The sequence below is a fragment of the Sus scrofa genome, chromosome 15 (assembly GCF_054392235.1).
Source record: "Sus scrofa isolate SSC_HxYL_T2T_F1_AM1 chromosome 15, Sscrofa_HxYL_maternal_Yorkshire_Landrace_v2.0, whole genome shotgun sequence".
Taxonomy (NCBI): domain Eukaryota; kingdom Metazoa; phylum Chordata; class Mammalia; order Artiodactyla; family Suidae; genus Sus; species Sus scrofa.
The window spans coordinates 35,071,137-35,099,013 of NC_139397.1; the positions used below are offsets into that span (position 1 = coordinate 35,071,137).

Here is a 27,877-nt window from a genome sequence, read left to right on the forward strand (position 1 = left end):
GCTGCGAAGCCAGGAGGCTTCTCCCCAGGGCAGCCTGACTCAGAAAAACCGTCCAAGAATTAGACAGGTCTTTTCATAGCCCGGCCAGGCTTGTTGTAGCTTTTCTGGGCTGCAGGGGGTCCTGCCTGGAGCTGGCAGTCCTATGCAGCTGATCCGCAAGAGCTCGGCTCCCCCTGAGGGCTTTGGAAACTAGCTGGGCCACTGCCAACCCAAGAGGCTCCTCCCCAGGGCAGCCCGACTCAGCAAGACTGTCTGAGAATTAGGCAGATCTTTTCACCGCCCAGCCAGACTTGTTGTAGCTTTTCTGGGGTGCGGGCGGTCCTGCTGGGAGCTGACAGTCCTGTGCCCATTGTTCCACAGACGTGCGGCTCCCCCTGAGACCTGGAGCAGCTAGCTGGGCCTCTGCGAAGCTAGGAGGCTCCTCCCCAGGGCAGCCTGACTCAGAAAGACCATCCGAGAATTAGGCAGATCTTTTCATGGCCCGGCCAGGCTTGTTGTAGCTTCTCTGGGCTGCAGGGGGTCCTGCCTGGAGCTGGCAGTCCTATGCAGCTAATCCACGAGAGCCCAGCACCCCATGAGAGCTTGGGTGGCTCATACTATTTTCCATAATGGCTTTCCCAACTTACATTCCCATCTGTGGACTTATTAAAATGAATAAAAGTGTATGTTCATAATGAGTGAAGGCATACTCTGAAAGGAGAATGATATCTATTTTTCTACAAAGAATCATGAACAAAAAATGCACATATGCAAAAGAAGAAATTATGCAAACTAGTCCTAGACATATTTGATTATAAATCCCATCCAAATGCAAACTAGGTATGTGAACCTTGATAAGTTGGTTTCTCAGAGTTTCATTTGCTTAACCTGTGAAATGGTAATAAAAATACTGAAAATATAATTGATATTTTCTAAGTGTTTGAATCCATATAGTACATACTCAGTAAGTAGTGTCTCTACATAGTTTAGGTTCTGCTATGAGTCTTGGGTTCTCCCTCAACAACACTGTGTGTAAGAAAATTGGTGTGGCACTGCAGGGTGGTATGTGTATGATCTATGCTATTCATTTTGCCAAAGCCCTTATTGTTTTAATCTGGTTTCAAGTCTTTGTGGAAGGCATGGCTGAATGGTGCTATAATGCTCCAAGTCTCTAGTAAAGCATTTATTATCAGCAGCATCTTTGGAAGAAGTATTATATCTGTAAGCCTCATATTATTCTTCATTCTAGAGCTTTAGGATGGGAAAGCGAGCAAACCACTTTTCTTGGGAAGAAGTTTTTCTTGAGTTGGAGTGGAAACTGAACATGGCATTCTCATCAGGAATATAGATGTCATGATGCTTCTTGGGTATTACCATTATATATTTCCCTAGCAATGAAGACTGGGGAGGAAGGAATCATGTTTAATAATGTTAGGCAAGGAGTTCCCATTGTGGCTTAGCAGTAGTGAACATAACTAGTATCCGTGAGGACTGGGATTCGATCCCTGGTCGCTCAGTAGGTTAAGGGTTTAGCATTGCCATGAGCTGTGGTGTTGGTTGTAGACATGGCTCAGATCCAGCATTGTTGTGGCTGTGGCATAGGCTGGCAGCTGTAGATCTGATTGGACCCCTAGCCTGAGAACTTCTATACACCATGGGTGTGGCCCTGAAAAAAATATTGTCATGCAAAATATTATGTGGCTTACATGGACATTCATGCATGAGCAAACATGCATATGCATATGCATACCCACAGAACAAGTTTGCCATTAACTCAATAACTCTGGTCTAATACTCAGTCCTTTTCTTATTTTGGTTAATCAGACGACTAATGTTTATTGCGTGCTTTTGTGTATTATTGTTTTGGTAGACATTACGATGGATAAAGAAAACTATTAAGGCATGGTTCTTGCTTTTAAAAAGCTTATAGTGTTTTGGGGTGAGAAAACAGAATAATTTGATACCAATTAGGACACATAATAGTTGGAATGCTGCTGATTTTCAGTGATGTGAGCTTTCAGCAGATATCAATGGGTTAATGTATTATTCTCTTTGGAAAAGAGAATTAAGGAATTAATGTTGTGTGGAGTCTTTTCTATGTTCATATTGGGAAATTGGGTGAGGACTTTTAAATTTTTCTTCTGATTACACCCTATCTCCTCACTTCTCTGGATTTTGAGCTTTATTTTTCCCCCTTTGCAGTAGCACTGTACCATGTCATATATGTAAAATTAATTTAAATTTTTCTAATAACTAGATTTTTAACAAAAATAAGCAAGTAGAGTTAATTTTAATGATATATTTTGTTTAAACGAGTATATCCAATATATGATCCTTTTAATATGTTGTAGCAGTACATTTTAAGTGTTCAGTAGTCACATAAAGCTAGCGGCCACTGTATAAGATACAGAAGCTCTAGAGAATCCCACCAGATGCACTCAGGGGGACCTAAGCATCCCTGCATCCCTTACCACAAATAATGCTAACTTCCTTGAATGAGGTCCAGCTTTGTAGCAACAAGAGAGACCTCAGTCAAGGTCCCTTGATGGAAGCTCCTGTTAAGGGACTTTGCTCTTTTGTCTCTATTTGTCCATGGTGGTCCAGGTGAGAATGCTGTCATAGTTCTCATCCTTCCTTCATCCCTTCCTTCCTTCTTTCTCTCCTTCCTTCCTTCTCCCTTTCCTTCCATCCTTCCTCCCATCTTCCAAGTGATGCTACTGATTTCCAGCTAGAGAGCCATGCCTCAGAGGAGTCAGCACAGGATTTGTGGCCTCAAGGTTTGGGCACAGACCATCCAGAAGGACCTGGAAGGTGTTTAAGTAAGATCACAGATGAGGGAAATAGGAAAGCAGTGGCAGGAGAGGGTGGCAAACCTTAACAGAAATATCCCCTTGCCTTTCTGCTCCCTCTCCCTTCTGTGCTTAATTAATATGTTCTGCCAAATCTCACTTCCCTGCATGGGAACCATGCTCACAGGTGGTAGAGTCAGAGAGTCAAGAGAAGAGAAAGAGCCTGATTTGGGCATTTTTAATGACGCCACATAATTTTACTCACATTTTGCATGCAAGTTCAGAATCAAGGGAAATGCTGTTTTGGTGCTTGTTCTGGAATTATTTGTATCAAAGACATCTCTTTATTCATACACATCCCTTCAGCATTTATAGCCTGCCAAGGACTGAGTCAAGGGCTGGGAATACAAGGAAAGGTAGGAACTGGGCCCTGTTCTCAAGGATGTCTGTCATACACTGGCCAGGTAGTTTGGAGTTGTCATCAAACCAAAACTTTTCCAAAAACATCTATGTTCAGGGCAGAAGATGTACAATTATTCATGCCTTTTTTTATATATGAATGCAGTGCACTTCTTTAATTGTTCTTCACAAAATTTAGTAGCTAAATGAACACAGTGAATGGGAACAATTATTCTGTAACCTAGGTAGAGCTGCCAAAGGATTGACCTCCTAATAGTGGAATTTCAGGCATCACTAAACACACAGAAGATGCATTCAAGGGGACAGACTATCTTTCTACTCCCTCAATTATATCATTACCATATATGAGAGCCAGCGAGGTGTGCAGGCATGGAAATCTCATTTCTTCTCCTTCTTTTTTTTTTTTTTTTTTTTTTGGTTTTAGGGCTGCACCCGTGGCATATAGAGATTCCCAGGCTAGGGGTCTAATCCAAGCTACAGCTGCTGGCCTGTGCCACAGCCACAGCAATGCCAGATCCAAGCTGTATCTATGACCTACACCAAAGCTCATGGCAATGCCGGATCCTTAACCCACTGAGCAAGGCCAGAGATCGAACCCACTACCTCATTGTTTCTAGTTGAATTCATTTCAGCTGCACCACAGTGGGAACTCCGGAAATCTCATTTATCATATAGTCATCATCCTCTTTGGATTTGGGGAGTTCCCACTTCAGCCTCTTGCCTTTTGATCTCTGACGAGACTGAAATTCTCTTAGTTTTATTTTTCTCCCCTCTAAAATGAGGCCAATTATTTTATCCAGCTAGATATTTATTTGGAGGAATAAGATAAAAAGCTATATAGGGAAACACATCTCCTAGAATGTGTTTGGCACTGTAAAAGTAAACATAAATCACTATCTGGTAAAAATTAAAAATGGCTTCATTCACCATGTAGAATGAGATCCAGTCTGATTATTATAGTCTTAACTCTGTACACCCAGGCAGTTTCCATCCACTCTCACCTCACATGCTGCGATTCAGTCAAATGGACCTTCAAACTGGTTCCTATCTTAAACCCTTGAACAGGCCTTCTTTATATTTGGAATAGCCTTCCCCAAGACCAAAGTTCAACAAACTTTTACTGTAGAAGGTCAGGTGTAAATATTTTCACCTTTGGGGAGCCATGTTTCAACTACTCACCTCTATCACTGTCGCAGAAAACCAGTCACAAACAAGACGTGACCAAATGAGCATGACTCTGCTCCTCTGTTCCAATAGAACTTTATTTACAAAAGCAGAGGATGAGCTAAATTTGGGTCACAGGCCACCATAGTCTGCTGGCCCTGCACTAGGACCTTTCCGAATCTGGATTTTCTTGGCCGTTTTAGTCTCAGATTGAATGGGTTCTGAGGCCATTCTTGATCACTCTATGGAAAGTCTCTCCAGTGCATCTTTCTTTTTTTTTTTTCTTTTTTTCTTTTGGTTGATTTTTTAAAATTAAAGTATAATTGATTGACAATGTTGTGCCAATTTCTGCTGTAGAGCAAAGTGACCCACCCAGTCTATCCCAAGAGACTGGCTATAGTTCTCTGTGCTAAACAGCAGGACCTCATTTCTTATCTCTTGTAATTGTATTGTCCTGTTTTATTTCCTTCTTGGTATGTGTATACATTTATATTTTAAGCTAACATATTAATTTGTTTATTGATTTATTGTTCAAGTCCATTTTTCCCAGTTCCTAGAGCAAAGGCTAGAGCAGGGTAGTACCAAATATCTGAGAAATCATTTTTGCACACATGGATAAATAATTTACCAAAAATAATGGAATTTCTGATGGAAAATTACAGATTTTAGTTATGGAAAATCAATATCCTGTGGAGGCAATCAGAGAGGCATGATCAGGTATTCCTGCAGATTATGAATCCCTCGCATAATCCCTTTCACAAAGACTTCAAAAAAGCCAGTCCTATGTGAAAAAAAAAGTAATGTTTTTATTGTTGGTATCTGAGCCCAGTATAAACTGTGAATGTCATTGTTTTTTTCTGGCTCTGAAATAAATGCATTGGACATCACATCCAAATCAAAGGCATGAGTGATTCTTGCTCATTAGCAGCCTGTGGGTGCTGAAATCATTTTGCTGGAGGTTTTCGAAGGCAGATTTCAGTAATACAAGACAGTCTACATCCTGTGCTATCCATTAGCATTCTCAATCAGATGCCAATTGCATGGCTTTTCAGTGAGTATTGAGGACTTACCCTAGCAAAAGTGAGGCAGCCTTTGCCTTCTCTGCCATCAAGAGCAATTTTCGGAATGGGAGACAGAGATTGGATACATGGTGATAGCGGCTTGTCACCTAGTGTCCTGGCAAGAAACAAAGGGCTCACACAAAAGGCTTAACCAAAGAGAAGTTAAGGAAGATATAAAAGTATTATATTCAGAGATGAGGACAAAGGTGAGGAAACCACTTGGAAAATATGAGGCATTCCAGCGCTAGCAATGGTTGGAAATCATCCCAACCCTTTGACCAGAAGAAAGTACAGAAGAAAATTGTATTACCAGAGTCCAATGAGAGTTGGCCTTGGGGGAGGCCAGCCAACAGGAGCTCTAGCTACAAAGAAATGTGACTCTTGCAAGAAATTCAGGAAGAATTCTCTCCTTCCACTCTGGCAAACCCAACAGGAAGTCAGAAGGTAAGAGCACTGGCATATGCAGCCTAGGAAGCCAAGTTTTCCATGTAACAAGTAGGAATGGAAATGGATCTTGCATTGGGTGCTGAGGATAACAAATGAAAAGTAACTGGCACGATAGCTACTAGTAGGTAAGGCAGATGACAAAAGATTGCATCTTGGAAGTCTACATTTACGCTAGAATTTTATAACCTCTACAATATGTGAATGCAACAGAAAATAAACATCAAAGAAGCTTTCAGGGTGTGTACTTTTAATACTTAAGGAAATAGGTCAGAACAGTTCCAGGATTAACAGCAGGGTTTATCCAACTCAAGCCAATCCATATGAAGGCAACCAGAGTCTTGAGGTATTAGAAAATATTTTTTTACCCTGATGCCAGAGGAATAAACCTCCAGAACTATGTAAAGTCTTATGTTTGGGAAGAAGAAACCAAAGAGCATAATTCCCTCATTGCCAGGACAACCCAAGCCTCCTTATCTTCAAAAACAGGAAACAGAAGAATCTAACATATTCCTGTTAATGAAGGTTAATCACTTGAAAGCAATATTTCTCTTTTTTGTTGTTTGTATTTTTGGACTATTGTCAAGCAAAATGAAATCTCTTCTTAATCTGCCAAAATGAAAGGACTTTTATAAGTCCTATTACAGATCTTTGAAACCAGCCACCTAGGACTGTGGTCTCTAATACAAGGTCATTTTACCTTCAACATCCATTGGAATGAACATGGATTAGATGCCAACCCACCTCTTTTATGGATTATATGCTTGCCTAGAGGATACATGCCATGCTATTTCTATGAGTCTTTTCTACTATTTGCACCCATCCTTCCCAACCCCCATTATGATGTTAACACCATTCCTTAATAAGTGAAGGTATAACATTTTGCAAATTTTGGAATTCCTGTTGTGGCACAGCAGAAACAAATCCGACTAGGAACCATGAGGTTGTGAGTTCAATCCCTGGCCTTGCTTGGTGGGTTAAGGATCTGGCGCTGCCATGAACTGTGGCGTAGGTCTCAGACGCAGCTTGGATCCTGCGTTGCTGTGGCTGTGGTGTAGGCCAGCAGCTGTAGCTCTGATTGGACCCCTAGCCTCGGAACCTCCATGTGCCACGAATATGGCCCTAAAAAGCAAAAAAAAAAAAAAAAGAAATTGCGTATTTTGTACCAGATGTCTTCAACAGTCTATACTTTGATATCTTATCAAATTATACATTTGATTTCTCCAAATAACTAGCTGCTTTTTGAAATGATTCGAGTGACATATTGCCTAATGTTGCAAAATCTTGGTCCAAGTAGCTCCTAGAGGGAAGGAAGTGAAATGCTGGACATTTCTGTAGGAGGTTTCAGGTACATAGCTTTTAAATACCAAAGTGTTTATCCTTCCTGGTTTTTATAGTTGTCTTCAGGTGAATTTATTTTATAATTCCCTGATTATAGTTATTTTAAGTTCTTTCTTAAGAGAAATTTAGAATCAAATGGAATCTGTATGAAATGACTTCAATGGCTGTCTACTTACAATTCAAGTTGATTTCAGTGTTATTCTGTCTTAGCCACCAACTAACTCTGTGACCTTAGACAAGCACTTACTCTCTGTGGTCCTCAGTTTTCTCATCTATATAATAAGAAAGATGATCTAAGAGATCCCTAAAGCCCTTTATAATTCTAGCAGACTGCGGTTATGAGTCTATGTTATCCCTGTAAATATCATGAAAAATAAAAATAAAACTGATTGAGCTGAAAATGATCCAACAGTTTACAACGAAATATTTGACATTGTAATCATTAACTCACATCAGTTAGTCTTTCGGGTCTTTAATTTGGGAAACAGATGCTTGACTGCTTGTTTAAAGCCTGTGTAAAAAGCCCAGCCCAGCCTTGCGAAAGCTCAAAGTATTCTTTTAAGTAGGGATGTCAATTACATCATTTTCTAAACCTGCCAGTTTGGATGAAATGAACCTACAGCATAAGTGAAAGCCTTTTTCTTTTGTGAGCATCTAGCATGTTTCCTATCGCTTGCCTCCTGAGTATCCATTTGTTATCAAAACCAAAGGCACAGTATGGCATCCAAATTGAAGATCAATGTCAGCAGAGGTTACATTTATACATTTCCCAGAAAAGGAATAACAATTGTCATGGGAGAGAATTAATGTGTGGCCATTTTGGGTCCTTATTATAATCTTTTCTTTAAGAATGAGAGATGAGAATGTTAATGCATTCAATAATCTATGAATTATAAAGGTGCGCTATACTGCTTTGACCTTTTCAACATTTGGTAATTTTGATTGAGTGGCCATTCTGAGCCTTTTTTTTTTTTTTAACAGCTCTATTACTCTGTGGGAAAGAGGGAGGATAGCCAGATTTTGAGAATACATTCATCCTGAAGCAAGAATCGTAGGATTAAGTTCAATGTGCCAGAGACAGTGTAGGTGTTTTTATTATTTTTTCTTGTGTGATAATCACAAAGTCACTTAAAAGATAGTATTATTGTCAGATGAAACAATTTGATTGTCAGAGAATTGGCTCTAACACCTCAAAGGTGAGAGTGAGAGGTAATGATAATCCTAGGACCTAGGGTACCAAGGTCTATGCACCATCTTTGTTTTAACTATAACTAGTGTGCAGCAAACACAAGTGAATATCCTACAATGTTTTCATAGTCTAGACTGAACTTGCGGTATTGATATCTTTTTTTTTTTTTTTTTTTTTTTTTTGTCTTTTTGCCTTTTCTAGGGCCGCTTCCATGGCATATAGAGGTTCCCAGGCTAGGGGTCCAATCGGAGCTATAGCCGCCGGCCTACCCCAGAGCCACAGCAACGTGGGATCTGAGCCGCGTCTGTGACCTATACCACAGCTCACGGCAACGCCGGATCCTTAACCCACTAAGCAAGGCCAGGGATCGAACCCGCAACCTCATGGTTCCTAGTCGGATTCGTTAACCACTGCACCACGATGGGAACTCCCAGTATTGATATCTTTTAAGGATCTATTAGGTGTCAGGTTTTGTGGCTGGTAGAGCTAGACTGATAACAAGACCCAAATCCTTGCCCCTGGGTGACAATGGCTGGGGAGGGTACTGGCTCAGGGTTAAGGGGCACACAGGGGACAATGAGGTACCCTGAGACAAGCAATGTGGAGGCATTAGTATGCTAGTACCTCACCTTCTGCCCAGGTCTTAATGGATAAGGGAATAACATAGTGTTACTGGAGTACTACCAAGTGGGACAGTGGATGAGGTAAGAATATTTCTGGAGGGCTCAACTACTTCCAGAAAGGAGATGTTATGACCAGAAGGGAGAAAGGAAAAACTACCCCATTCTCGCTTTCTTGTCCTCTATTGTCCTGGTAATACTTCCCATTAGCTGAACCCAACCAAATATCAACCTTCACAAAAACCCAGCCTGCGAAGGGCAGCCTCTGGTGACTCAGAGCAGGGCAAGGAATGGTGGCAAATAAATTTGGGGGGGTGGGGGGAAGGCATACAGGATGACAACAAGATGGCTTTCCAATACAGAGGAATAATGCTTCTCAAAAATAAAAATCCTTTCTCTATTTCTTTCAAAACCGAGTAGCTGCCTGCAGTTATTAATTGATGCCTTTTCCTAGCTTCCACACATGGAAACTCTCAGTGGAGTTTTAGCTCCAGCAGCCTCCATGCGGAATGCTGAGAGGATAAAAGAATACTAGGGATAATAGGATGAACCCAAATCAATCTGTGTTTATGACCTAGGTGTTAAGAGCAAGAGTGTTAAGAGTGTAGAGATTTTAATCCAACACTCCTCTTCACTTACTGAGATAATAACACATACTGATGATAGATTCGTAGATAACGTGGGGAGCTGGGTGCATTTGGAAGACTGAGAGAAAGCCTCATAATTTTGATAGTCCATCAAAACTGAAGATGAGATTTCAAAATGACAATGATAATGAGGGGTCTTTACTGGCTCCAACCTTGATTCAGTTCTATAGAAGGCAAAGAAATAAATACATGATTCCCTAGAGTGAAGCTTAGGCAAAGGCTGATTGACATTTTCAGATAGCTTTCAGAGTCAATGCATTCAGTGAGTTTTTTTTTTTTTTCAGATATTTGGTAGACTACAGCTTTATTATATTTTTATTTTTTTAATTTTAAGAAATAAGTATGATAAAGAAGCTTACTTAGAATATTGGCCAAAGGGGGATATATATATATATATGTGTGTGTGTGTGTGTGTATGTGTGTATATATATATAGTATATTTATATAGATATATATCTATCTGAATCACTTTTCTGTATACCCAAAACTAACACGATATTGTAAGTCTACTGTACATCAGTAAAATAAAGTTAAAAAAAGAATATTGGCTCAAGAAAAGAATATTGGGAAATTATGTCATTGCTAGGAAGACTCTGGAAATAGTATCAATAGGTCAAAAAGTGAATCATTGTGGAGTTCCCTGGTGGCTCATCAGGTTAAGTATGTGGCATTGTCACTGCTGTGGTGAGGGTTCAATTTCCAGCATGAGAACCTCTTCATGCCTTGGTTGTGGGGAAAAAAAGTGAATCATTCTGTAAAAAACCTTGACTTTTAGCATTCATAAACCAAATGCCAGATAAATATGTGGAAATGTGTATCCAATAAAATTTTAGAAAACCAGGAAAAAAATAGCCTTATAAGATAGCTCTATATCCTCTCCAATAAAAATTCTATTGTTGGAGTTCCTGCTGTGGCTCAGCAGGTTAAGAAGCCTTGTGATGTAGGTTGCAGATGCAGCTCAGATGTGACATTGCCATGGCTGGGGCATAGGCCTGCTACTGCAGCTCTGATTTGACTCCAGCCTGGGAATTTCCATTTGTTACAGATCTGGTCATCATCAAATCAAGAGTAGACCACTGAAGAGGAATGCAGTTATGAGAAACTTCAGAGATGCACATGTTCTGCTAGGAGCTTTAGTAACCTCATCTGTTGCCATAAAATCTATCAAGGATCTTCCCAGTAGGCTTCCTAAGACTGACTCTCTTTCCCTTTAAAGTCTTCTCCAGGAATATAATTAGTTTGACTTTAACATTTAATATCTGGGACTTTCTCACAGGCAGAAAATGCCGTAAAAGAGGGAAGTACTAGGAGCCAGAAAAGTTATCTGGAATATGATATACATAATTCAAATAAGTTAACCTAGTAGGGGGGTTACCCTGGGTTCCAGTTGGCCAATGACTCAGCCAGCAAGCCCATGAAAATAAGGCAAACAGAATTCACAGGCATACAATTCATATCAAAGGCAAAGCAGGCCAAATGGACCCAAATGGATTCATTGAAGCATGAATTTTATGTCCCCACCACCCCATACACACACTCAGTATCTGAGGTAAATAGATATATGCTGTTTAATATTAATTTACCTTTTTTAAATAGGTGGTAAGTCTGAAGATATATTCAGTTCATTGACCTTGAAGTATTTAGTGGCAGTATGTATATTTCGCATGTTACTCTGTATAGCCTAAACAATGTAGGGTGTAAGAAGGTAAAAATAGGAGTTCCCACTGTGCTCAATGGGTCAAGAACCTGACTAGTATCCATAAGGATGCAGGTTTGATCCCTGGCATCACTCAGTGGGTTAAAGGATCTGGTGTTGCCATGAGCGGCGATGTAGGTCACAGTTGCTGCTCAGATTTGGCATTGCTGTGGCTGTGGTGCAGACCAGCAGCTGCAGCTCCTATTCAACCTCTAGCCTGGGAACTTCCATATGACACAGGTGCATCTCTAAAAAGAAAAAAAAAAAAAAGATAACAATAGTAAAATTGCTATCACTTCTCCTGGTGAGAAAAGGAGATGCCTTACAGTGTAGCAATGAAATTATCATGGTGCTGCTATTATCTGTAAAGCTGTTTTGGCTTCAAATTTAAAATTACTCTTCTTAAAAAAAATGAGACAAACACCTCCCAATGGCCGCAGTAATTCAAAAAAAACTCAGAGCATTTGGAAATAAGCAGATCAAAATTCTGTCTTGAAAAATAGAAAACCAACATTTTTAAGGGATAAATATTTGCTAGCTAGAATTATTACGGCATATGTAAGGTATAGAGTGAAATTTATGCATGAATTAAGAAGAGAGATTGCAAAAGGCATAGAAATTGTTAACTAAAACTTAGTGTTTAAAGTTTGAACTTTGGGAAATTGTGGCCAAGAGACTGTTTCTCCAAGTGGCACCACATATGATCAAATATGGATACAGCCATCTTAGAAAAATAAATTGTGACCCTAGAGCATAAAACAAGTGAATTTGGCTTGGCTAATATGTAATAAAAACAATTTATTTATTTAGAGTAATATTATTGATATTTCCAAGGTTTTAATAGGCATGGAAAATATTACAATAGAAATAAATATGTAGGAATGCCTATATTTAATAGTCTAGCAAGTATTTTTCCTCAAGGAAGAGGCACTGTGGCATACATAATTTTGGAAACATTTTAGTAGGATGAAGAGCTGAGTCAGGTAAACTCTAACTGGTTAGTATTATGGTACCTGGAAGGGACAGGCTAGGTAAATGGCATCACTTCCAGAAATGTATTTTAACACATTTGATTCATATGATGAGCAAGTTTAATTGTATTGACTGGACTCTAAATGGAGAAACTTGATTTTCATTGAAGTGATTTAAACAAAAGTTTATAAAATAAAAATGTGTTTGGGGAGTATCTATTGTGCCTTAGTGGGTTCAGAACCTGACTAGTCTCTGTGAGGAAGTCCCTGGCCTTGCTCAGTGGGTTAAGGATCTGACATTCCCATAAGCTGCGGCACAGGTCACAGATGCTGCTTGGATCCCACATTGCTCTGGCTGTAGCTAGGCCAGCAGCTGCAGCTCTTATTCAACACCTAGCCTGGGAATGTCCATATGCCACAGGTGCAGCGATTTAAAAAAAAAAAAACCTGTTTGATCATCAAAATTGGAACCATGGGAGGATGGCAGAGAACAGAAAGATGACTAGGCTGTGGTAATATGGAGAGATAAGTATCCTAACTGTTATGAAATTAGACCACCCCAACCATAATAAATGCCTGTCGGGGGATAGGATATGTTTCAGGTAACATGATTCAATAATATTCCAATAATTGAAGCTCTATGTAAGAGAGAGTCAGTTGTAGGTACTGATTGGTCTATGAAGGTATTGAAGAAACTGGGGCACTAGTTTGGTGATCCTTGCCAGTGAGGAGGACAAGGCCACAACTGCTGCTCAATATCTAATTAAAGCTAAATAAAGGCCATCAGCTAGTTAGTAATTGTCCACATCCAGACAATTGGTGGGTTGTCTCCTCAAATCAATTTACCTACCTAATTTTTAATTTGTGTGTGTTTAATCCATTAAGGTCTCTTCACATATCAAAAGTTGCATTTTATTATGTTTTTTATTTCATAAAAAGATACATTCCTATTTAGGGAGAGGGGCCGGGGTGCCTAGAACCAGCACAGCTGATGACTCAACACAGTCGATATTTTGATTACCTGCTGAACCTTCCTGCCTTTCAAAGGCCAGCTAGCAGCTTTACTTCCCTCCTCTGGCAACAGGGTTTTCAGCTATGAGAAAAAAATTTTACCTTCTGTGTCACCATTTTCTTATTTTACAATAATAAAAAGCAGACTTTTACTCATGCATACAGTGGCTTTGTGTTTCTCACTTTGTAGAAAAATCTGCCTTTCCTTATTTATTCATCTTTCTTTATTGTCACAGTCAAAATGATATTTGCTTTTTCTATTTACTTTGACATTTCACTGCCTACGTGCTCTTTCTGAAAAAACAAATGGCATAACTATGCACAATTCTTTCAGAGACAGTGGGGTAAACTGGAGCATAGTGTAAGTTTCATCCTTTGACAGTGATCAGATATTCTCAAAAGGCTAGTTATACGGAAAAGTCTGACTTAAGACAAACATAACATCAATTTTATATACACTATCATAATTCCACATAAGCTTAATAATTATTTTTATTAGAACTTTTTTCTGTCCTTGTAACTTATAGAAATGTGTGGTGATATAATTAAATGTATGTAGTAATTCAATGATAGATAAATAAAAGATAAAACTGAGACATATTAAATATTTAAATCTATGTGAGCAAAGCTGATTTAATCAAGCAGCACCAAATCTAGTGAATAGAAAGTAGCTCCAAGAAACTGTACAAAATGAAAGACTTGTAGATGGAAAGGAACAAGAACAAGAAAATTACAGTGGGCAAAAAAGCAGATTCGTTGTTGAAAAGTTACTGTCCTTTAGAAGTGACAGGAGTCTATGGTGCAGATTTTCTAATTAGTGCTGATCAGAAGATTGCTGATTGATTGGTTTAAAATTCCATTTCTAGGAAATCCAAAGCTATAATTAAGTCTCTGGTAGCATGGAGCTTAGCATGAGTGATTTCATTTTGAGCCAACGATCTTATATGTTCATATATATTGTCTATATATTCATATATTGTCATTATATTCATATACACTTACATACAACACATATTTATACATGCACCCAAATAGGGAGTCAATATATACTGAGTGCACTAACTTGTTTGGGGTGGGACTACAAAGAATTATAATCAGTTTTTCCTCTCAAAGATCTTGTTGTTTAGATGGAATTGATGGAAAGTACATATAAAATTGCCTTTCATGAATAAGGCATTCAATGAATATTTGTGGAATAAATAAATGCATAAAACAACACAAGTACAAAGCAGTATGTGATGACTGGTGAGCTAAAAACACTCCAGAAAATTTAAGAGTTTAAAAATAAGTGAAAGAAGGCTTAAGACCAACACAACCATTGAAGTCTTCACAGGGAAATTAGCCATTGAAATGTCTAAGGTGACGTGGGATGGAATGGACTTGTCTAGGTTGGGAAAGGGAAAATGAGCAGAGAGGAACAAAGAAGAGGGGTTTCTTGTTGTTGGTTGGTTAGTTGGTTTTTTAAGATGAGAAAATGAACAAATAATTCAGGGCATAAAAATTTTTATGCAATAGAGTGATATAAACATGTTTAAGAGAGAACAAAAAATAGACCTAAAAAGGACAGGAGGCTTATAAATGGGGGATCTGAATCGAAAAATGTACATATCTAAGGTCTTTTGTAGAAATAGATTAATTACTAATGAATGCAGCTCTTTACGCATTAACACAGAGGATATAAGAATTTGGTCTGAGTGGACATATATGTCTTTTTAAAGAGAGGAATATATTTTATTTTGCTTCACAATTATCACTATTTTTATTTATTTAAAAAGTCACTAAAATAGCTGGTTTTACAACACATTTTCTAAAACCTATTGAAATACTGAAATAGCAAATAATGTCTTTCCTCAATAAAAAATCCATTTCAGAATTCACAGAGTGCCTTCCTCTTCCATACTCCTAAGCAATTGAGTTTAAGCTACTATTGCACTCTGTCTTGAATCCATCAATGTTTTTCTCTTTTTTTAAATTGAAGTGTAGTTGATTTACAATGGTGTGTTAGTTTCAGGTGTCCAATGCAATGACTCAGTATTTATAGATCTGTATTTTTTCAGATTATTTTCCCTTATAGGTTATTACAAAATATTTAATATAGTTCCCTGTGCCATGCAATTGGTCCTTCTTGATTATCTGTTTTATATATTGTAGTGTGTATATGTTAATCCCAGACTCCTAATTTATATCCCACCCTTCGCCACTTTGCCCTTTGGTAACTATGTCTATTTTCTATGTCTGTTGGACCTAAAGATTATCATACTAGGTGAAGTAATCCAGAAGAGCAAATATCATATCATGCTGCTTATATGTAGAATATAAAAAAAAAAGATACAAATGAACTTATTTACAAAACAGAGGCAGACTCATTTTTTTCTTTTTCTCACTGTTTTTGGCCCATGAACAGCTGGCTACTTCTCACTGCCTTTGATTGCCATCTTTCCCTGGGATGTCTCTTGAAAAGGCCTCCTTTGTCATCTCTTGGCCCAGCCAGGTCTCTCACACCTCCAGTTTAATTTTCACAACCCTATCAGAATGTTCTTTATAAATGCGGATATGACTACATAATGTCCCATGTTATAAGCCGTTAGTCATCCTTTATTGCCCAGAAGATAATGCCAAACTCTCTAATATGGTATTTATAACCCTCGTAATGTGGCTATCCATCACCTCACTTACACTCTTTCCCATTCATTTATCCCATTTATACTGAGATTCAGTCAACCTGCTTTGCATTTCACAAATATTCCAAGTGATTTCTAACCACTGTGCTGTTTAGCCATGTTTTTTCCCTAGCCTATCTATCCTAGTTTCCTTCTTTCAGCTGGAAAATTCCTACTCACCTCTCAGGACTTGGGTAAATCACATTCTATTTAGTCCTGCCTTAGAAAGTATCATAGCCTCTTAGCTTTTCTTTCTCTGTTTGTATATTACTCACTGCATTGAATTATTTCCATGAATGTGCCTCCCCTACTTCTCCTCAGACCCTGTACACATAATGCTGGACTCATAGTAACTTCAATTGTTGAATGGGATTGTTTTAAAATTGAGGAAGATGTAACAACATCTTATTTTTATTTATTTTACTTTATTTTTTCATTTTAGGGTTATACCTGTGGCATATAGAGGTTCCCAGGCTAGGGGTCCAATTGGAGCTACAGCTGCCAGCCTAGCCACAGCCACAGCAACATCAGATCTGAGCTGCATCTGCGACCTACACCACAGCTCATGGCAACACCAGATCCTTAACTCACTGAGTGAGACCAGGGATTGAACCTGTAACCTCATGGTTCCTAGTCAGATTCGTTTCTGCTGTGCCACAATGGGAACTCCAACATCTTGTTTTTTAAAATGACTTTTATCCTTTGTCAATTTCATCATCCTAGTGGATATTTTCCTATATCTTTGCCACATATAGGGAAAAGTTTATACATGACTTCTTTTCTAAAATTTTTGTTGAACTTGATTTACAATGTATTAATTTCTCCTGTAGAGCTAAGTGTTTCATACATATATATATATATATGTACTGTGTATATATATATATATATATACACGTACACATATCCATTCCCATATATATTATCATAGAATATTGAGTAGATTTCCCTGAGCTGTATAACAGGCCCCTGTTGACCATCTGTTGTGATCCAAAGCTCCCAATCTTTCCCTTCCCCCAACTCTTCCCCTTTAATAACCATAAGTTATAAATGACTTTGGTCTAATAGAGAATCATTTTTACTGTATTAACATAGAAACAAACTCAATTTGTATTAAATAGGCAACTGATTTGAGCATTAACTCTTTACATGGCATTAACCAAATAGATTAGTCAGCTTTATTTTTTTGTTGTTCTTGTTCTTTTCTTTTTAGGGCTGCACCTGGGGCATGTGCAAGTTGCCAGACTAGGGGTAGAATCAGAGCTGCAGCTGCTGGCCTATGCCACAGCCACAGCAACGTGGGATCTGAGCCATGTCTATGACCTATACCATACCTCACGGCAATGCCAGATCCTTAACCCGCTGAGTGAGGCCAGGGATTCAACATGCATCTTCATATATACTAGTTGGGCTTGTTATCACTGAGCCACAATGGCAACTCCTAAATTCAAATCAGTTTACTACTAAAAAAAAATCAGTAACAAACATTGTTCAAGCCAATTTTTTCATGTTAGGCATCTGCAGAGCTTTTAATGAAATGTTTTATTTTTCTACCTGCAGTGGAAAATTTAGACATCGGGGTAAAGACATCTTTTGCTATATTTTACAAGGACATCAGAAATATTTTATTAAAAATAGATGATATGGCATTAAAAAGCATATCTTATGTGGTCATAGAAGAAATGGGAAAATAAAAAGTATTAATGCTATAGTCACAGCACTCCATTGTCTCTGCTTTCTCAAGTTTTTATACTAAAAGTTCTTTGCTAAAACATACCTTTAAAAATAGTTCTCTGTATACAAGCTTTATGCATTTGTGTTTCATATTTCACCATGAGAGATATTTGTAATATATATTTGGAATGAGAAACTGGACAAATATCCAGCAATTCAGTATTTCACATTTATGAACAGAGCCACCAAACTGAAAATTAGCTTTGAGTTTTTCCATAACCTAGGACCAAGTCAGAAATAGAGACCTTTGTAAAGCAAATCATTATGACTCAATTTGCAGAAACTATGTTTATTTTTTATGGCAGAAAATAGTTATCTATCTAAGTTTTAATTACAAGCATCAAGTGTCGCTAGCCAAAACTGTCAGTCTGAGGTGTTTTAGCAAAGAAAGATCATTTGGAAAAGCTGGGTTTGTAGAAAAAAGCATGAGGAAAAAAAACCCAGATGCTATAGAGAGATATCCACACATAATTTGCAAAACCTTAAGCTCATCAAAGGAAGAGATCAAAAATCGATTTAATGGAATTGGAAATTAAGTTGCAGAGAAGTACAGTTTCTCTAAAATATCACATTGATACTTCAAACAGTTTATCAGCAAGAAGACTTTTAAAAAGACTAGTTATGTGTCCAGATAAGGTTTGCTTTTCCCTTTCTCTTTAAGGAGAACATTTTTAACGGTACGTATGAATTTAACCAAGGCAAAAAAAGAGACTACCTTGTTGATGCTGTCTGACTTAGGCCCCCTTCCCTCTCCTTTTCTAAATTTCTATTTATACTTACAGATTCTTATCATTTCAAGATTGAAATTATTTCAGAACCTCATTTGGGTCCATTTAAATGAGTGGCATCTTTTGCTTAAATTTGGTTTTTATGATTTTTTTAAAACTCATTTTTTTCCCCTCATTTTCCAGAGCTGAGCTGGTCTTAGGCTGTGAAACACTCAAGGCAGTTCATGGGAGGATACTTTTACATATCCTTATATTTTACAGTTAAAATTAAGTCATATAAAGTTATGTTCTTAAACAGAATAGAAGTTTCTCAGATCTTGCTCAGAGTAACACTTTATGATGGATTCCATCCCCCATCATTGCCAAAGTACCAATAAAAGAAGGCTAGAAAGGAACTTTCTAGATGCTTTCTTACTTACTGCTTAAAGTTAATCAGTTCTCATAGGAACTCACCCCAAAACACCTAATATTATTTATTTTTTCTCCCTTTGTTCTGTGAATCTGCCCAAGAATGACTTGGTTTTAGGTCGACAACCCTAATAATAAATTCAGGGTTAACTTAGTGATACCATTTTAGATTGACATAAAATCTTTTGTCCAAATTGCAAAGAACCTTCAAATATAACTTAGGGTAAATAAGAAAATATTATTTTTCCTAATTACAGAGATATCTAGGAACATTAGCAAATATTTGAAATTTTCGTTAAAACCCAATATATGTATGCCTAGATGAATGGAAAAATGGAGAGTAATCTGGAGTTCTAACATGCTATATCTCTATACTTTTTTTTTTTGTCTTTTTGCCTTTTCCAGGGCCGCTCCTGCGGCATATGGAGGTTCCCAGGCTAGGGGTCTAATCGGAGCTGTAGCTGCCGGCCTACGCCAGAGCCACAGTAATGCGGGATCTGAGCCACCTCTGCGACCTATACTACAGCTCATGGCAATGCCAGATCCCCAACCTACTGAGCAAGGCCAGGGATCGAATCCCCCACTCCTGGTTCCTGGTCGGATTCGTTAACTACTGAGCCACGACGGGAACTCCATATATCTCTATACTTCTTGCCGAAAAAAAAAAAATGACATGAATTAAGACTATCTAAGTATATTTCTATTTTCTAAGAAATTTCAAGTGACCTAAATCTCTAAACTTTGAATAACTTCTACTGACATTTTAAAACAAAATGTAGCCTTGAAAACAGTATATATATATACACACTGTGTGAATGTGTATACATATATATGTGTGAACATACAGACTCATACAGATACAGTGATTTATAATTTCGGGAAATATGATATTTTCATTTTACTTTTTGGTTAAAATGACTAAAATTCACACATTCAAAGTTATAGAAACACAAAGACTATTTATTAGACATATTGATGAAAATCCTAGCATTCTACTCCTCCAGCTGAATTTTTCTGTGGCATATTTATTTGGCATAATTTTCTATAAATCTTGTAATAATAGATTATACACATGATTTACTAAATCCTTTGAGAGAAACATTAGATAGCCTTTGTAGAAAAGATAATCTATGATGCAAGGGTTGTGTTTACACACTCTAAATTGTTGTTTTGTTAAACTAAATGTATTAAGCTGAACAAACAGACCCTACCTGCCTGAAAATTTTGACTTTTTTCAATTAACTTATCTAGGTGTTTTCCAGGTTCTTACACCTTTTATCTTTTTCTAAATGAAAAACAAACAAAAAAACAAAAAAACCTTTTATCTTATTACATTATTTCTCTTGAGTACCAAAACATCTTATTTAGCAATGAGACAGACACCTCCCCCCAAAAAATAAGAGAAGCTTGAAAGCAATGAGCATAATTCTTTCTCCTCTCTACGTATAAGTGGAGTGTTTGACATGATAATTTGGGACACTGAAATTGGGTTGTTGTATTGTGCTTTATTCAAAGTCAGGCTGCATTAGGTGTGTACCCTGAAGCTGCCAGCTGGTTTCTCTGAGCCTTAGTTTTCACATCAACAAGTTTTCCTTATCTCATTATGCTGCTAGGAGGATTACATTAAATGAGCTGCAGCATATAACACATTTAGCTCAAATCCTGACATATAATAAATATCCCATCAATGGCAACTATAGAAGGTCAATAGAAAGTTGAGAATTGCTGTACTCAGAATCACAAATCCTCTTTAGTCCTATGGAAGCAAGAAATTTGTGTTTCATGTGGTACTGCTTTTCTTTTATTATAAGTGACACAAAACCAATCTGTTAAAGCACATTGACTGAGTCTGCAGAACTGTGGCTAAGAGCTATATACACACATACATAGCTATATACACACATGCATACACAATATATATATATATATATATATACACAAATATATAAATATATATGCATAGACATGTAGATTATAGATGTATATATATATATACACACACAAATATTTACTGATTTTTAAATATTTGTTTTTAATCAAAACATATTAATTACAAAATAAAATATTTTTTTACTCATTTGCTTAATTCTTGCCAGAACATTCTGGCTTTTCTAGTGGCAGGCTGATCACTTTCTCCATAAATCCATCTAATCTAATCAGTCCTGGGGAATTTAAGCATTTTGTCAGTTGATGTCAAGCTCTCATTTCCTAGTCACTAAGATTTTTTTTTGTTATGATTTTTACTTTTTTCTATTATGGTTGATTTACAGTGTTCTGTCAATTTCTACTGTACAGCAAGTAGAAATATATATATATATATATATATATATATTCTTTTTCTCACATTACCCTCCATCATGTTCCATCACAAGTGACTAGATAGAGTTCCTTGTGCTATGTAGCAGGATCTCATTGCTTATCCAATCCAAATGCTATAGTTTGCATCTACTAACACCAAAATCCCAGTCCATCCCACTCATCCCACTCCCTCTACCTTCCCCTTGGCAACCACAAGTTTGTTCTCCAAGTCCATGAGTTTCTTTTCTGTGGTTCATTTGTGCCATTTATCAGATTCCAGATATATGATGTCATGTGGTATTTGTCTTTCTATTTTTGACTTACTTCTCTTAGTATGAGAGTCTCTAGTTCCATCCATGTTACTGCAAATGGCATCATTTTGTTCTTTTTCATAGATGAATAGTATTCCATTGTGTATATATACCACATCTTCTTAATCCAAACATCTGTTGATGGACATTTGGGTTGTTCCCATGTCTTGGCTATTGTGAATAGTGCTGCAATGAACATATGGGTGCAAGAATATTTTTCAATGGAGAGTTTTGTCAGGATATATGCCCAGGAGTGGGATTTCTGGGTCATATGGTAGTAGTTCTATATTTAATTTTATGAGGTACCTCCATACAGTTTTCCATAGTGGTTGTACCAATTTACATTCCCACCAACAGTGCAGGAGTGTTCCCTTTTCTCCACACTCTCTCCAGCATTTGTTATTTGTTGGCTTGTTAATCATGGCCATTTTGACAGGTGTGAGGTGGTACCTTATAGTAGTTTTGATTTACATTTCTCTAATAGTGATGTTGAGAATTTTTTCATGTGCCTGTTGGCCATCTGTATATCTTCCTTGGAGAAATGCCTATCCAGGTCTTTTGTTCATTTTTCAGTTGGGTGGTAGTTTTTTTGTTTTGTTTTGTTTTTTGTTTTTTGTTTTTTGTTTTTTTGCTGTTGTGTTGTATAAGTTGTTTGTGTCTTTTAGAGATTAAGCCCTTGTCAGTTGCATCATTTGAAACTATTTTCTCCCATTCTGTAGGTTGCCTTTTTTTTTTATGGTTTCCTTCACTGTTCAGATGCTTATCAGTTTGATTAGGTCCCATTGGTTTATTTTTGCTTTTATTTCTTTTGCCTTGGGAAACCGACTTAAGAAAATATTTGTATGGTTGATGTCAGAGAATGTTTTACCTATATTCTCTTCTAGGAGTTTCATGGTGTCTTGTCTTACATTTAAGTCTTTAAGCAATTTTGTGTTTATTTTTGTGCATGGCATGAGGGTGTGTTCCAGCTCCATTGATTTACATGTGGCTATCCAGTTTTCCCAGAACAACTTGATGGTAAGACTGTCTTTCCCATTTTATATTCTTGCCTCCTTTGTCAAAGATTAATTGACCATAGGTGTCTGGGTTTATTTCTGGGTTCTCTATTGTGTTCCATTGGTCTGTATGTCTGTTTTGGTCCCAGTACCACACTGTCTTGATGACTGTGGCTTTGTAACATTGCCTGAAGTCTGGAAGAGTTATTCTTCCTGCTTGGTTTTTGTTCCTCAATATCGCTTTGGCAATTCTGGAATTTTATGGTTTCATATAAATTTTGGATTTTTTGTTCTAGTTCTGTGAAAAAATGTCATGGGTAATTTGATAGGGATTGCATTGAATCTGTAGATTGCTTTGGGTAGTATGGTCAATGGCCATTAATATTTTATTTCTCACATGACCTGCTACCCATGTTATTGGAAGATATGGTTTTACCATAAAATAGTCACTATTTTCCTAACCTCTGATAACATCTCCTCATCCTTCACTGCTCAGTCCCTAAAACAGTGCCACTTATTGTATCTTTTGGATACAATAGCAGCCTACTTATAGTAGCAATTAGTGTTTTAGTTGGAATACAATAAGCACTGCTGTGATAGCAAATAAATCCTCAAATCTCACTGCCATAACAAATTAAATGTTATTTTTCCTCTCATGTAAATCAAGTGTGAGTAAACCAGTGGCTCTTCTCTGCCTTGTGGTTCTGTCATCTAAAAATGTGTGCCCATAATCTCACCACACTTGGAATGAGTGTTGAAAGACAACATGGAATACTTTTAAGGGCCAGACTTCTAAGTGGCCACAACCCTGCCACCAAATTCACTGGCATGCACCTAGTCATGTGCATCCTAAATATAAGGAAAGCAAAAGGAGATAAGGATACTCAGCGAGCAATCATAGCATCTGCAAGAGGATTCTACACTGACATTAGAATTTCTCCTCATGTCGCAACAGAAGAAAGGGTGGGGAAAAAAACTGTAACTGCAATGTATACATCTAAGGATAACCTGACCCCCATGCTGTACAGTGGGAAAATAAAAAAAAAAAAAGAATTTCACCTAATTCCTCAGACAAGGCTGATTTTTAAAATTACTGAAAGGTGCCCACCTTACACCAGCCAGAATGGCTATCATCAAAAAGTCTACAAACAATAAATGCTAGAGAGGATGCAGAGAAAAGGTGGGAATGTAAATTGGTGCAACCACTATGGAAAACAATATGGTGATTCCTCAGAAAACTAAATATACAACTATCACATGATCCAGCAATCCCACTCCTGGGCATGTATCTGGAGAAAATCATAATTTGAAAATATACATGCACTCCAATATTCATTGCAACACTATTTGCAGTATCCAAGACATGGGAGGAACCTAAATGTCCATCGACAGAGCAATGAATAAAGATGTGGTACATATATACAGTGGAATATTACTTAACCATTAAAAAAAATGACATAATGCCATGTGCAGAAACATGGATGGACCTAGAAATTATCATACTAAGTGAAGTTAGTCAGACAGTAAAAGACAGACATCATATGATATCACTTGTATGTGGAATATAAAAAGATACAAATGAATATTATATTATATTCAGAGCAGAAACAGATGCACAGACTTTGAAAAACTTACGGTTACCAAAGGGACAGTTTGCAGGGGAGGGATGGACTGGAGGTTTGGGGATTGGCAGATGCACACTGAGGTATATGGATGATTGACCAATGGGGATGTGCTGTATAGTACAGATAACTCTACCCAATATTCTGTGATATTCTATGTGGGAAAATAATCTGAAAGAGAATGGAGGTATGTATATGTATAAGTGAGTCACTTTGCAATACAGCAGAAATTTTCACAATATTGTAAATCACCTATACTTCAATAAAACTTTAAAAAATGAAAAAAATTACTGAAAAGTGCCTTCTACTTCTTCCTAAGACTGTGACTTATGTCAGTCCAGCAGGTTCTAAAGGCATGATTCTGGGATGAACATGGGCATTCTTGCATCTGATCCCAGCAGATTTCTTCTGGAACCTGTCATACCCCATCCTTGTAGATTACTTCTCCCCTCTCTGTACCATTGATCTCTCTGGGCTTGGGTTGACTCTTCCCCATATGATACATTCTTAGCCTTTCCTTATGTCTCCTTATTTAGATAATAGTTTTATGTTTTAAGAAATACTTTGAAAAGACTTTTGTTAATTTTATATTTTAGATCCATACTCTGTTTTTTTTTTAATATTATGATATGCATTTTAATTATTCAACATGATCTCAAATCTAATAACAGAATTTTGGCAATTAAACTATTTAAAATCATCTTTATTAACAGAGAAACTACATCATTTCACTGATTTAATTGTTGCTTACCTTATTTTAGCATTTCTATCTGGGATGGAAAAATTGTACAATTTGTGTTGCCACAAGGGAGAGATCTAGATTAAATACATCCTATTAAAATATGAAGTGAGACAGTTGATTTAAGTTAAAAAGTAGCTTCCTTGTGACCTAAGAGAGTTTTTAGATTGATAATAACATAGGTATAGAACACATCCTATAGAAAGTAACATCAATTTAGGTGACTTCATTCAGCTAAACACATATATATTATTTCTATGAGTTTCTCTGTGTATCAAATTTTATTAATGATCATCAACAATACTTATTAAGACAAATATATTAGTCATTTGGAAGGTAATTATTCACTCATAGTGAGAATAATACTATGAATAAAATGAACTTGCCAACCTTGTTGTTAATTACCAAAGACTTTCCCTTCATGTTTTCCAAGGAAATTCTGATGCTTGTCAACTGTCGTACATATTAACTTTCTTCTAAATCTACTTTATTATGCTTTCATTCTGCAGTTTTTTTTTTTTTTGCAACATTGCCCCTTTTCTTCCCATTCTTGTTCTCTTCTCTTTGTAAGTACCTAGATTGGGAGAAAAACAATTTCAGAACAGTGAAGTATTACAAAAGGGGGAAATTTAAAGATTCAAATTCCTTATTTATGGTAAATATTTCAGAAACAGGAAGAGATGTACAATTCTATTCAACCCCAAAAGACTCAGATAAAATATAAGATTTTAAGAATTACTTTAAAAAAACTATTGCAGGAGTTCCACTGTGGCTCAGGTGTAACAAACCTGACTAGTAGCCATGAGGACATGGGTTGAATCTCTGGCCTCACTCAGTGGGTTAAGGATCCCGCATTGCAGTGAGCTGTGGTGTAGGTGGCAGATGTCGCTCAGGTCTGGCATTGCTGTGGCTCTGGTGTAGGCCAGTGGCTACAGCTCTGATTCAACCCTGAAAAACACAAAAACAACAAACAAACAAAAACTATTGGGTAGCATTGCATACTGAGGACTCAAAATAAAAAACAATAAAAAAATTTTAAAAAGATGGGCATAGTTCCTGTCATGGTGCAGTGGGTTAAGAATTAGACTCTAGTGGCTCTGGTTGCTCCAGAGGCATGGGTTCAATCCCTGGCCTGGTGCAGTGGGTTAAAAGATGCAGCATGGCCACCCCTGCTGCGTAGGCCACAGCTGCTCCTCAGATTCAATTCCTGGCTTGGAAACTTTTGTATGCTGAGGGGACAGCCATAAAGAGAATAAAAAAGGAATTGGGTCAATTTTATGCATGAAACATGCAAGAGAGATCTGTTGGTATACACAGCTTTCAGGAGGTGTGGCGGTTCTCTCCAAGTTTATGGAAAGCTGAATTAAGAGTAACATCTCCTGTGCTCACTCCAGCAGCACATATACTAAAATTGGAATGATGCAGGGAAGATTAGCATGGCCTCTGGGAAAGGATGACACAGAAATTCATGGAGTGTCCCATATTTTTGAGTCATTTTGCTGTACAGCAGAAATTGGCACAACATTGTAAATCAACTATACTTTAATAAAAAAAAGAGTAACATCTCTCCTCTCAATGAAAATTCCCTTTAGAAATTTACATTTGTCTGTTATCAGCAATCCAATGTGAGTACCTAGCGCCAGTTTTAATGAAATCTTCTGGAAATGTTCATAAGGCACACATACATACCTTGTGAGCTCATCTTTGGAGAGTGATTAGGGATTGACTGGCTGGAGGGAAGTGTTTTTGTTTGGTTTGGTTTTTCCCCAACAGAAAAGATTAGTAAGACCAGTTTTTGAAGGGAAGGAGTATAAGCAATAAAAAGTAAAGAATAAGGAAACCTTTTGCTCAAAGAGGTATGCATACAGAGGGCAAGTTAACTTGGACTGGTTATGGAATTGGAATCACAGTGTTGGGAATCAAATTTAGGATTTTCTGACCCACACTCACTCTGCTCCTCTGCTGCTAACTAGACTTCAAATTAAAAAATAAAATCAAATCCTCTGAAACTTAAAAAAATACTGCCTTTTCATCTTATTTAAAATAAGCAAACAAGTGGAAAGAAAACCTCTATTAAAATTCCAACATCTTAAGCCTTCCATTTAATTTAAGAGGTTATTCAAGAACAGTTTTCCCTCTGTTTAGTTAGAGGTTGACTATTGTTTTGCATCCTTTAACTGTATTTGATGCCAGAAGCCACAGAGTATTTATGCTCTGTGGTTGTTTTCCCTCCATCAATCCACATAAGGGAAAAGAATTTTATTGTCATACTATTAAATAACTTCTTTGACAAGTTTGTGGTTTTACTGTGATTTTTTCATAAGCCCTGCAAATGATTCATTTATTTATGACCAGAATCTTGAGAAGATGGACTCTTCGGATCCATATCTGCGTCCGCTCCATGGGCATACAAAATCAGCCCTACATATGCAAAATACATTAAACGAAACAAGCTATTCTACCAAACTGTAAATTGCTGGAGATAGGATATGTGCCATGTTGATTTCTGTATATCACATTGAGCCTAACCCATGACCACACGGTAGAGTTTCAATTGTAAATTTTGAATATATACTATGTTTTTTAAACCACACTGAATTTAAGTAATTGCTTACCATGAAACAATAACTATTAACTAGTTGCACACCAGGAAGGAAAAAACAATAAAAACAGTGTGCAACTAAATTAAATATCTGACATCTTTCCCTTTTAAATTGGTTTGCAGATGTAGTATTAGATTAAATATGATTGAGATTCATAAATAAGTTATCATTGACCATATAAGGCAGGTGGCCAAAATTAATGATAATAATAATAGATACCAAGGAGGACTAGGTAATCTAGGCAGTCTAGTGAGGTTGGTTTTAGAAGTTGAGAGTTATGTTGTGATGTGAGGCAGAGATCCATTGGACAAAACCAACTTGAATGTAATCTGGTCAATGATTGCCTACAGGAGCTTGGGTTCAGCAAATGATACTAATTTACTTCAGATGGAGGTTCAGTATGGAAGTCAGGAATGGGGAATGGGTTGAATTGGTATTTTCATATGGAGC

At 37.2% G+C, this 27,877-nt stretch overlaps 1 protein-coding gene, 1 long non-coding RNA gene and 1 other non-coding gene across 6 annotated transcripts in view; 2 read left to right on the forward strand and 1 right to left on the reverse strand.

Moving 5' to 3' along the window:
* Nucleotides 1–27,877, forward strand: part of DPP10 (dipeptidyl peptidase like 10) — a 1,405,335-nt gene that overhangs the window by 431,863 nt on the left and 945,595 nt on the right. The gene's annotated exons all lie outside the window — the stretch shown is intronic.
* Nucleotides 22,032–27,877, reverse strand: part of LOC146395790 (uncharacterized) — a 60,887-nt gene continuing 55,041 nt past the window's right edge. For 2 of the 3 annotated variants that reach the window (XR_014830613.1, XR_014830612.1), the window contains exons 2-4: nt 25,613–25,772; nt 23,523–25,398; nt 22,032–23,403 (exon numbers count right to left, since the gene is read on the reverse strand). This is a non-coding gene — a long non-coding RNA (uncharacterized LOC146395790). Of the gene's footprint in view, nt 23,404–23,522; nt 25,399–25,612; nt 25,773–27,877 lie in introns of those variants that run through there. The other variant, XR_014830611.1, reaches the window with a different exon arrangement.
* LOC146395791 (U6 spliceosomal RNA) lies at nt 26,206–26,312 on the forward strand. Its single transcript, XR_014830662.1, has one exon. It is a non-coding gene; the product is annotated as a U6 spliceosomal RNA (small nuclear RNA).